The sequence below is a fragment of the Pholcus phalangioides genome, unplaced genomic scaffold (assembly GCF_987345545.1).
Source record: "Pholcus phalangioides strain wild (caught in Gottingen) unplaced genomic scaffold, Ppha-v1.0 ptg000013l_1, whole genome shotgun sequence".
NCBI lineage: Eukaryota > Metazoa > Arthropoda > Arachnida > Araneae > Pholcidae > Pholcus > Pholcus phalangioides.
In genome coordinates this window covers 9,530,573-9,543,314 of record NW_028301606.1, presented here as the reverse complement: position 1 = coordinate 9,543,314, position 12,742 = coordinate 9,530,573, and positions in this window count along the sequence as shown.

Sequence of the window (12,742 nt, the reverse complement as noted above, 5' to 3'; positions counted from 1 at the left end):
ATTTGGTGGCCTTTATGTCTGTATTTACCTCGGTGTTATTATGTCAGCAGACCTGCGCTGGAATTGACATATCGATTATATCTACCAAAAATGTCTCGATAAACTTTTCTTCCTTCGTCGCAACCTGAAACAATTTACTCGCGGTATAAGACTACTCTGTCCTGTTGTCAAACCGATACCTATATTTTTACAGTTCTCTCCTATGCCTCTGAAATTTGGGAGCCCTACACTGTTAGCAATATCGAGACGCTGGAATCAATACAAAATAAAGAAACCCGCTTTATCTACTACGACAGTTGGTTCTCCGTCGTGTCTGTTTCCAAACTAAAACTCGAACTTAATCTTCTCCCTCCAAGTACTCTTTTTTCCCGATTAACTATGCTTTTTAAAATTCTCCATGGACATTTAAATTTCGACACCTCCGGTAACATACACCGGTTTCGACACCAATATGCACTGAAGTGCCAAAATTCATGGGATCCCTCTTGAAATTACTGCATTTCGCCAGTTAAAAGGAGGCCCCCAATGGGTATTAAAAGGTATCCCATGACTTCAGTGTTGAAGTGTCAAAAGTCATGATATACCTCTTGTTTTGTATTATCTAATTATAATGGGAAAAAATAAATGCAAAGTCGTGTTTAAGTCATTCCGTCTGAAGGGGTGACTCTAATCCATGCGTTTATCTGCTGTTCCGCGGAACCCTGGGTTTCCGTGACAGCTTTTTAGGGGTTCGCATGATCAAACGCCACGGTATCCTTACAAATAACGGATCCCGAAGAGCTTCAAAAAAGAAAACTTTCTTGTTGCTGCAAAGCTTTCTTTCGCAAATTTCATTTCAATTTTAACGAGATAGTGTAGCGTATGATGAGAAGTCCAAAACACTTGGATAACCAACATAGAGAAAGTGAATAACCTTGGAAGCATGTGAATGATCTGATGAGCGAGGGACGAAAACTGTGACCAAGAGAGTGTAAAAGCATGTGATGTAGCAGGCTATATTTCCGGGAGGGTTAATTTATGGGAATGAAAAGTGGTCAAGAAAACTAGACTAGAATGAATTGCTGCAAAATTTGTATACAGGCCACAAAACGATAAATCCGTACCCAGGTGGGGGGCGGGGCGCAAAGTCCTCATCGGAGGACCTGTTACAATGATCTTTCAAAACAGAATTATTAAAAAATGATGTGGGCATAAAAAGCAATACAATATGATATTTATAATTATTTTATAATTATTGATACAGACTGAATTATTAAACTTGATGTAAAACTATAACAGTTATTAGGTAAAGTAAAATAGTATGAGTAAAAATTTTTATACTTTTTTGATCATGTTTGGTGCTGTTGCCGTTGCTAGTTGATGCGAAGTACCGAGCACTAAGCTCTCGTCTTCTTCGTCTTGGTTTCTCTACTTAGGTAGAGATATTGATCAGTCAATGGCAAAATGGTTGCTTAAAAACAACCACCAGTATTTTTTTTTAAATTATATATAACCCTTTATATATAAAATATTCTCACGAATGCAAAACAATATCAATATACTGTTAACAGTTTTCATTCAAGGGTTAAAACATCTTCTACCCCATCAGATTATACTTACTTTCAAAATAAATCTCGTCGACTAAAAATATTCTCACAATATGTACAATATTAAACAAATCAGTTTTTCACAAAGTGATTCACACAACATAAGTTTACAGCATATTTTGCAATATATTTCCATTTATACAAAAAATGATATGTGTATATACATGAAAACTCCAACAATGTCACCAAAACCATTCAATATGATTTCTAAACATTTGACAAACATATTTAAGAAATATATAATTACTAGGGGGGGGGGGCAAAGCCCCCCTGATGCCTACCCCCCCCCCGCAACTCCTCGTCACATCTTCTTTAATTATAAAGCAAAATATTCCCGAGGCACTGCAAAAGCCTGCGAAATAGTTATTCATTGTCAGTTTTTCATTCTGATTTCGATAAACAATGCACTGCGATCATAAATACAACAGAATACTCGATGCACCGCAATACACCCGTGATACACCACGGTAGGCAATGCAGCACAATAAGTAATGCACCACTATATGCCATATCAGCAATACAGCAATAGGGATTCGCTACATACGGTGTATCACAACACGCAAAGCACCACTATCGGCAATAAAGCACAATACTCAATCCACCACTATATGCAGTGCACCACAATACACCACAAAAGGCAATGTACTACCATCGGCAACGCAGCAATAACAATGTATACGCGATGCATCGCAATAGGCAAAGTACCATAATATGTACCACAATACACCGTAAGCACTGCATTACAATAAGCAATACAGCAAAATATGCAATGCACCACGGTACGCAATGTATCGCATTGAACAAAACACAATAATACGCAATGCACCCCAATACGCAATAAGCACTGCGTTGCAATAAGCAATACAGCACGCGATGCACTACAATATGGAATGCACCACTATTTGCAGTACGCCGCAATAAGCAATACACCCCAATATGTAATAAGCATTCATTAAAATAAGCAATACAGCACGCGATGCACTACAATACGCAATGCATTACAATCAGTAATGCACCACCATTTGCAGTGCACCACAATAAGCAATACAGTATAATATGCAATCCACTACAATACGCAAACGCGATGTATCGCATCAAGCAAAGCAGAATAGTACGCAATGCACCTAAATACGCAATGCTCCTCAATACGCAATAAGAACTGCATTACAATAAGCAATACAGCTCGTTATGCACTACAGTACGTAATCCATAACAGTACAAATCACCCACCAGCAAAATCAGCAATGCACTGCAATTAGCGAAACATCGCAATAAGCAATTTACCACAATACGCAATACAGACTGCATCGGACTGCATTATAATAAGCAATACAACATGCGATGCACTAAAATCAGCATTGTATTGGCAGTGCACCACAATAAGTAATACAGCACAATAGCAATACCCACTGCATTACAATAAGCAATACAGCACAATACCCACTGCATTATAATAAGCAATACAACATGCGATGCACTAAAATCAGCATTGTATTGGCAGTGCACCACAATAAGTAATACAGCACAATAGCAATACCCACTGCATTACAATAAGCAATACAGCACAATACCCACTGCATTACAATAAGCAATACAGCACAATACCCACTGCATTACAATAAGCAATACAGCACAATACCCACTGCATTACAATAAGCAATACAGCACAATACCCACTGCATTACAATAAGCAATACAGCACAATACCCACTGCATTAGATTAAGCAATACAGCACAATACCCACTGCATTAGATTAAGCAATACAGCACAATAGCAATAACCACTGCATTAGATTAAGCAATACAGCACAATAGCAATAACCACTGCATTAGATTAAGCAATACAGCACAATAGCAATAACCACTGCATTAGATTAAGCAATACAGCACAATAGCAATAACCACTGCATTAGATTAAGCAATACAGCACAATAGCAATAACCACTGCATTAGATTAAGCAATACAGCACAATAGCAATAACCACTGCATTAGATTAAGCAATACAGCACAATAGCAATAACCACTGCATTAGATTAAGCAATACAGCACAATAGCAATAACCACTGCATTATATTAAGCAATACAGCACAATAGCAATAACCACTGCATTATATTAAGCAATACAGCACAATAGCAATAACCACTGCATTATATTAAGCAATACAGCACAATAGAGGGGGAGTCAACCCCTGACTGGAAGTATTATATGCGTTTTGAATTAGAAATATGGTGAATATGAACTTTGGGGGCTTCCATCAGTTGAACTTTCAGGGGGGGGGGGTTAAAAAAAAATCCAGGAGAAAATGCCTTCGGGAAATGTGTAATTTATTACACATTTTGATTTTTCTTGGGTTTCAGAAAAAAATGCCGCTGTGGTGGTCGAGTGGTTATAGTGACGGACTCGCGATGCGAGGATCCGGGTTCGAACCCCACAGTGGCGGTCGGCTGAAGTTGGTTTTCTGTGGTTCCCAATTTCAAGGCGCAAATGCGAGCCGATCTCCCCGTTAAAAAGTCTCGCCACAGAGAGCAACAGTCCTACAACGGTAAATCATTCAACCATAACACTTTACTCATAGTTAGTAAAACTGGGGGCAGATGACAGCACTACACATAACAAGCATTACACAGAAAACAAAACTTTACGTCAGGTTGCACTACACGTACACGCACATTCCCGCATGTAACGATTCGTTGGGGGGTTCCGCGGGGGGAAGGGTGTGGTGTAGCAGTAGTAGGTAGGGGCTCGGGGATCCATGATGCAGCCACCTCGTTGGGCAATTTGCCTGTTGTGGCGTTGTATTTGTATAAAATTTTGCAATAATATTCTTGAAAAAATTTCATGTGGAGATGAATATCCCGGCATCATCTTGGCCGAAAACAATTTGGACGAAGTGAGTTATTTCTTCACAAAGAAAAAAAAATTGAAGAAAAAGAATTGAAAAAAAAAATAAAGATTTTTGATGAGATATTTATATTTCTAATGCATTCTTTCTGAGCATCTATAATGCAAAAAACACATTGAAAATTCCAAAAAAAAATGACCGCTCGGGTCTGAAAGGGTTATGAGAAATTTTGTTACCGTTTTCAATCATGGAGGCTGACTCTGCCTACGTCATCAACTCTGCCCATGTCGCTATATTGCAATTTACTGCCTTTAATGAGATGGGTTGGAAATGATGGCGCTGTCTACCGGTGGTCGCCTCAAGCTCGTTAGGGTAAATTCCTTTCCCATATCCTTCCCCGGCTTTGAACCTGGGACAGCAACCTTCACGGTGGTAGACGAGCATCTTACTACCACTCCACTCGGGCGCTGGTTGACTCTGGCTGCTAGACTTTTGGAATCTGCTCTATATTTCATTCACAATGGCTATGGCACCATCTAAAATTTAGAAAGAAACAACTAAAAAACTAGAGTACACTATATATATGCACCAAAGTCAATTCAGTTCAGAGCATATTTTTGTTAAAATTATTTTTCCTCAAACAGTTTCCAAGCTAATATGAAACGTGAAATTTCAATTCCAGCTTGAAAATGCGTATTCATGATACAAGATTAATAAAAAAATACTGTTCTTTTTCAAAAAGATTGAGTACATTGATTTCTACTAATTATTCAAGGCTATATTATTTGTGCCATATAATTGGGAAATCGCAAAATATTATATAAATACGATTTAAAAACTACATAAGCTGCGTTCTCTCTTCCGAAAATTATGGTAAACTTTTTCAGTAAACTTGTGTTTGAACGGAGCTCCAGTCCATTTGCACAGATAATTTTTCTTCATCCAATTTTTTGTCGAAAAAGTCATCCCAAGTAGTGTCTTTTGAAAGACGGCTAAATTGATTGGTATATTTTTATATTTTCTAATGGAAGTGAATCAGATTATTCACGTTCGTAGGATACAAAGAAAAAAGCAATGGCGACCCGCCCATTGTACCACGTGCATCTGACATACACATTTGTTTCCTTCCCCTCGAGTTATCTATTTTTAGAACATACACTCACACACACAATATCTGCCGCATGTTTCAATAGACGAGTAAAAATATTGTAGTTCTATCTGTATTTCTTCTCCAAGAAAAAACTAAAAACAGGATAACCATAGTTGAAATCAAATGAAAATGTTAAATTCTTGTTTATTGGAAAAATTAAATTCAAATAATTGCGATATAATTCTACACAAATTTTTGTTTGATCCAACACTCCAACAGACTTTTTACAACCGGTGTATAAACACCACAGCTTTGATTATGGCCTCCCTGTTTACAGGCTGCCCCAAACTGTTTGCACAACAGATATCTCTACAACAGTTGACTTTAAAAACATACTTTCACAATTACAAAAAAAGTTTTCAAATAACGTAGAGCTTTTAAGGGGGGTCACATATTTTTTAACACGGGGGAAAGTTAAAATATCATTAAAAATACTATTTAACCATTAATTTATTAGGGATTTTCTCCCTTATTTTTGATTAGATATGGTATCATAAGCCATTATAAAATTTTACACATCACTAATACTTAGTTTTTTAAAAATGTCCAAAAAAAATACATTAAAAACCAGCTTGCGTGGCTGAAAAAAATGACGTGACATCAATGTAACCATACAATACTGAAATTGAACGAAGAAAACCGTTCATTTTTTTCCCATAAAATGAACTAAAAGATTTCAGATCCTTACATAAATATCTGATTTATAAAAAAATGAACTAATTTCTTTGAATTTATGAAAATTGAAATTTCAAATTAAATTTTGAATAAGAATGAGTCAATGAGAAATTTCAATATTTCAGTTCATTTTATAAAATATGAGCCGCTTTCTTCGTTTTAATTTCAATATTTTATGGTTACATGGATGTGTTTTTATTGTATCTTTAGAACATTAAAAAAAATTAAGTATTTGTATTAGACATATGTAAACTTTCATACTGGCATATGATAGCATATTTATAGCATAGCATATTTATAGCATAGCATATTTATAGCATAGCATATTTATAGCATAGCATATTTATAGCATAGCATATTTATAGCATAGTATATTTTTATAATATAGTATTTTTGATGATATTTTAACTTTTCCCTCATGTTAAAGGGTATGTGACCTCTTGGGTATGGAAATAGCGAAACTTGTTTGAGGGGTCGTATATATAAACAAATAAAGGAATTAACTTTTTATACTGTCACCGTGTGCTAAAAGATCTAATCATTGTAATGTAGGTCCCGCTCTCAAAAGACATTTGCAAAATACTTCATACTTTTAAATCCAATATTTAACGCGAGATATTAAATATATAAAATCACTATGTTGCGGCAACTTATTATTGTTTTAACAAGTATTCATCTGCTCACAAGCTGCCATTTTCATGAGCTGAATGAACGCCAGAACTTTGCCACTGGATTTATCCCGTTTCCAAGATCTCTTCCAACACGGCTTCGTGGCAAATTTTCATGGGCTGTACCCAAATATAATGAACTCAACCATTTTATTTTACTTTGTTATGCACAGTATATAACAATTACATTTTTTGATAATTATTATGAAAAATTGCGGAACATTCAAAACTTTTAATTTCAATTCCTGAAGCACAACCCCCCAATCGTTGGTGATACATGTTGAAATGTCAAATAATATCTGTGTTGATATTGCCTTTAAAAAATACGCAATTTTCTTTTTGTAAATGTCCTATTCAGAGTCGCATTTACATTTCCCTATGTTTTTAAATTCTAGCACGTGGGGTCTACATAAAAGGTTAATTTTTATTTAATGCGTACGATCTCTTGGGAAAATCTCAAAAACGTTTTGAGTAACCACACGCCATTTGAAAACTGTTTTTAATTGAAAGTACGTTCCTGAAGTCAACGGTTACAGGCATATCCGTACTGCAAACAGTTTGGGACAGCATGCGTACTCTACCGAACGGAAATAGAGTACCGAGTATATGTGTAAGCTTTTATATATATGATCATTTGATCATTTTTGTCTCATCACGGCCATTTTCTGCATGCGAGGGATATTTAGACCGGGACCTGCAATTTATTGCCGATTTCACGGGCGGCAGCCTTTTTCTTTATACTCACCGAGAGGTTGGTGTGCTAAACCTTCGGTGTGGGACTCAGCTGCGGTAGCAATCTTTTTCTGCGGTCATGTCACCGTTTCTACTGTACCCGTGCGTCAGGAAAGTCTCTTACGAGAACAAACCGGGTATCGAACTCGCAACACCTCTAAACATGTCATAGTACTTTAGGCGAGTATCTTATCGACCTGGGCTACCGCGCCCTTTTTATATATATATGAATGCTGTGGTGTAATACATTTCCACTTTTGTTTTCACAATAGTTTCGAGTCGAGGTTTGTAAATGTTTGTGGAAGTTCGATTGCGTGTCATCGATAAAAGAAAAATATACTGTACTTGTTTTAGTAGAGAGTTAGTTCTTTCAATTTCGGTTAGTGAGTTCTGTGCCAATATTTGTGTTACTCTCCGTGGTCATCGCGTGTCTCTCTCCTTACTCAACAGAAGAGATCTTCATTACAATTATGAAAATATAAGAAAATTAGTTTTCAATTGTTTCCTTTCGGAGAAAGTCTCTTACATTGTTTCGATCGATATCGTCGCTTCCCTCGAGAGAAATATCGAGTTCAGACATTAATTAGAACATAACGTTCACTAATTACAAACTATGGATTACATTACTGCTGAAAATCGCAGATGAAATACCTGTGTAACCAATAGCTGGATCGATACTTAACTCTTCACTTGTAATTGTTATCTATGTTATTTTTTTGTTGTGATAATACTTCAAGGGCGTCGTGTTATAACGTAACCAATGCGCACATTGGCAGAGCTAAAAGATAGTCTCACCGCATGTGTCTGGTAACGGTAATCATCTATGAGATGTAGGTCAACGCCTTCAAATTATACAAATTTAAAATGAGGAATAGTTCTCGATGCCTCACATAACTTTCTGAAACGCTGTCAGTGGAATGTAAAATAGATGTGTTTTATTACATTGCGTTGCTGTTTTCCTGTGTGTGCATTTAGCTTCAACCCGGCAGCACTCACGTGGGGTCCGATAAACTTCATTGCTTATGAAGTGGACTCGTCCTATCAACCCAAGAACATGTGAGTACCTCCGTTTTTTGAGAAGTTTGAGTTGAGTACTTTGAAAAGTACAACGAAGATTGTTATCTTCGTTGTACTTTTCAGCAAATACATGTTATTTTGGTCATAAATTCGTTTTATGATAAGAGAGACATTTTTGTCTAACCATTTTTCAGTAATCGAACGTGCGTTTTCACGTGATTTTCCTAACGTGCCTCAGGTTGACTCAGAACCAGCCGGTGTTGCCAATACTGGTAATGATTACCAATAATCCAACAGTTGAATATCTAAACATCAACAAAACATCTTGATACTGATTATAGATACAAGCTTGTTGGTTGATATTCCATCGATGCATCATTATTGTCGGAAGATCACAATTTTCATCAACCCCAGAAAATTAAAAGTATCCCAAAAGGATCAAAGTAGACATTTCTTTCTTGACATTCTAATCCACAGTCAGAAATTTCGAAGAAATATTCAATGTATTGAAAGAAGTCTTCATTTTTTGATCAAAATATTTCTTTATCACCATTATTTCCGACATTATTACGTCGAAAGGATACCGTAAAAGTTTTGTAATATTCTAACTTTGCAGATTGTAAAGAAGAGAGAAGAAACCAATTTCGAAACGAAAACTCACTTTTCGCTTATCTCAAAATATTCATATTTTTTTTCCCATACTCATGGTGATTCTGTCCACCATAAGAAGCGTCCACCTTTTTCAGTGTTAGTTTTATGAACCGATAGGGACAGTGTCATTATAAGTATAAAAAAAAGAAAATATCTCGACGATATATCTCCTGGAAATTCATAAGATCGTATATGACACGCGACAGGATTGCCCGGAAATTTACGACGTTTTTAGTATCTACCGAAGGGATCTATTAGGCGGCGTCCACGTTCCATAAAAGATTTGATTTGTGGTTAGTGAGGAAAACGGGAGTATTTTCATAATCCCCCAACGGAAAAGAAACAAAGAAAGAAAAAACAAAGATTATCCTTGAGACCGTAAAAACAGAAACTCTGTTTACTTTGAGTAAAGGATAGTTTTTGATTTGACAGGACCACGTTTTCTTATTTTTGTCCTATTTTAATTTGTGCTACATCTCAAGGATTTATTCCGCCCCTGTTGATGAAGTGATTAATATTAGTTTGCTCACAGGCATATTTGAACTTAGGAAAGGGAAGATTGCCTTTGAGACCAGGTTTGTGAAGTATTGCAAAGAAAAAAAAGATGCAATGGGAACTCGTATAACTTACCTAAGTTTGCCACTGCTTTCGTAAATTGGGTTTCGTTATAACAACGTATGGACCAAGAACATCGAAAAACAAGGGTATCAAGTTTTAAGCATTTCCTTTTGATTACAGACATTCTCATGAATGTATATGCAAGAGGGCCTGGGTTCGAGTCCCGGGTTAGACCAGATGACTTTTCTTTCCGAGTTTATCTCAGCATAAAATCCAAAACAAAAACCCCGTTTCTTTGGTATATTGGATGACGAAAAAGCCGGCTAAATCTATATCTACCTACTGGGGACATTTGCTGAAATTAAGAGAGGCTAACAATGCCTAAATTCCAACACTTCACGCCACTGTGCGTGAAATAAGGAAGACAGGGTCGTATATCGAGTGGTGTAGAAAGTATCATGCTTGCCCTGTATGAAAGAGGACCTGGGTTCGAGTCCCGGCGGAAACCAGATGACATCACTTTCCGAGTTCACCTCGACGTTAAATCCATAAACAATCTGTTTCTTTGATTCTCATGAATATTTCTATTTACCATCTCTGAATCACGTCAGTATTCAGTGTTGGTTTTCCGAAATAAAAGCGCAATGCCTGACTTTCTTAGTTTCGGATTTCTTGGCATTTGAACAAAGTGCAAAAGGTATTTCTTTCATTTACTTGGCATTTGATATGGGAAATTCGTTTTCCCGGTGAGTTTTGTGACTTTTGAACAGGGGTGTTCAACGTATGACCTACGTGTATCCTACCTTGATGCAGTGGTCCATCGACGAAAAAGGCTTACAGAATTTACAGAAATGTAGCTCAATGAAGAAATGTATTCGAGAATTTTGGTGTCCTCGAATACATTTCATTCGAATCTCCCCACGCATGCACACACGCGTGCGCGCTGTAAGTGCCAAAAATTAAATAAATTCAAACACCGTTTTGCACGGTAAGGTGGTAGATGAGCAATGCTTTGTAATGTTGACAACGGGAAAGTTGTCTGATATTCCTCTCAGTAGTTCAAAAGAGCGTGCAAAGCGGTCGCAAGTCCCAGTGTGAACATCCCCACGCTCTGCAGAATGTTTCTTGAGATTTCTTAAAATTTTCGGTTTTAGCATTTGCAATGTTTGCCACATTTGATCTTCAATATCATAAATATCAAAAGAAATAATTTCCTAATTACTGAGAGGAATAATTTAAGCATTGGAGTAAAAAAATTCATTTCGCAACTCATGGAAGTGCATAATATAATTAGTGAAAGATATTTTCGGAATTGAAGGAAAAACTCATTGCGCAATTCATGAAAATGGTTATTTGGTGAAAAAAAAACCATTTCAGAATTAGTGAAAATTCTTATTTAAGAATAGATGAAAATAATATTTAAGAATAGATGAAAATAATATTTAAGAATAGATGAAAATAATATTTAAGAATAGATGAAAATAATATTTAAGAATAGATGAAAATAATATTTAAGAATAGATGAAAATAATATTTAAGAATAGATGAAAATAATATTTAAGAATAGATGAAAATAATATTTAAGAATAGATGAAAATAATATTTAAGAATAGATGAAAATAATATTTAAGAATAGATGAAAATAATATTTAAGAATAGATGAAAATAATATTTAAGAATAGATGAAAATAATATTTAAGAATAGATGAAAATAATATTTAAGAATAGATGAAAATAATATTTAAGAATTGCTGAAAATTCAATGAAAAAATATTCTCAGAATAAATTAAATCCTTCAGTTATACAGTGCGTCGTTGAGCCCACTCGTTAAAACACCACTGTGTGAATTTACATACCGCAATATGACTTGTTGGCCCTCGAGCTTCATGAAACTTTGTTTTCTGAGCGCAATGTCTGAAAGTTGATGACCTCTGCTTCAGACTCCACAAAGTATTCGTTGAAAGTCTGTTTGGATCCTTGGGTCAGCAAACTTGGCCAGTTCTGGATTGGAAGTGTGATCTAGTGCTGGATAGTGGGGTTGCCTCGAACGTATCATGATGTCATACCCCGAAAAAATAAAATGTTTACCTTAACCAATTCATTTTCTGAAAATCACTTCAATTAAACATTCAACTGATCGTTATAGTGAAAAATAAAGAATAGTTTTCATGCCAAAAAAAAGAAAAACCAGTTTGCTAATCACAAATCATGGCCACTTACCTAGCTCCTTTCCTAATTCTCCGTGGTGGGATACCACGGAGGATGTGATAGAATCATTTCTATATTGACAACTAATTTCAGAAACAAAGTGTCAATGGTAACTGCCCGGTTAGTTCAAACGCATTTAAAGCACACCACAGAGTGACTTTACCGAGAACTCCGAAAGGTATTTTCTGTTTGGACAAATCCCTCTTGGCTAAAAATGATCACATAGCTTTTTCTTGGCATTCGAGTAGGCGTCACAAAATGAAAGAGTTGTTGTGATCACAATAAAACCTGGGAAAACAAAACAGTCTGATATATAGAGTAAATATATTTTCAAAAAAGAAATATTATGATGTGTCTCAATATCTTGAAAAAGCATTCGCCGAAGACAAGAAAACAAGGCAGATCGACAAAAGAGGGCAAAGAAAAAAGATGATCGATTCTATTGATCGAAATGAATCAAAAATACTTTTAGAAGAAGCTCTCACGACAGTGAGACTATCAACTTATCTGCGATTACAGTAGAACCTTGATTATCCAAACACATCGGGACCGAAGGGTGTACGGAAAATCGATTTCGAAACTAATTGGATAACGCAAAGGAAAAAGTTGAAATTCAGCAACAAATTATAACCCCATCCCACCCCAGAAAAACC